This window comes from Myotis davidii, unplaced genomic scaffold (genome assembly GCF_000327345.1).
Source record: "Myotis davidii unplaced genomic scaffold, ASM32734v1 scaffold265, whole genome shotgun sequence".
Taxonomy (NCBI): Eukaryota; Metazoa; Chordata; class Mammalia; order Chiroptera; family Vespertilionidae; genus Myotis; species Myotis davidii.
Window position 1 is genome coordinate 2,588,504 of NW_006296627.1, and position 484 is coordinate 2,588,987.

The following is a 484-nucleotide window of genomic DNA, read 5'->3' on the forward strand; positions in this document are numbered from 1 at the left end:
TCTGTTCCCAGCCTCACCTCTGTGGCTGGGCCCAGCTGCTGGCTTACCCTCTGCTCCCAGGTTGGAGTCACTGGGATTGAACCCTCAACTAAAGCTGACCCACTCCAGCTCCAGCCCCAGCCCCAGCCCCAGCCCCAGTGAGACCGCCAGCCAGCTCAGCAGTTCCTCCGCCCCCTTCCCCAGCTCCCAGGCCTCTCCCTCCCAGCAGACAGACTGCAGGCAGTTTGGGAGACAGGGAGGACTGCAGACAGGCAGGGCCCAGCCGGGCTCTCTGGTTTCCTGGATCTGAGAGTTTGCGCTCATTTATTATTTAGCAAATATGTCTTAATCACTGACTAAGGAATGTGTAAAGCACCCCAGAGGGTGGGGTGCGAGCATGGGTGTCTGTCTGTCTGTGTGGGTGGGGAGGGGGTTCTGAGATGAATCCAGCAGGGCCTCTGTGCTCCAAGGCCCTGGCTCCAGCAGGTGTGTCTGGGGCGGGGGG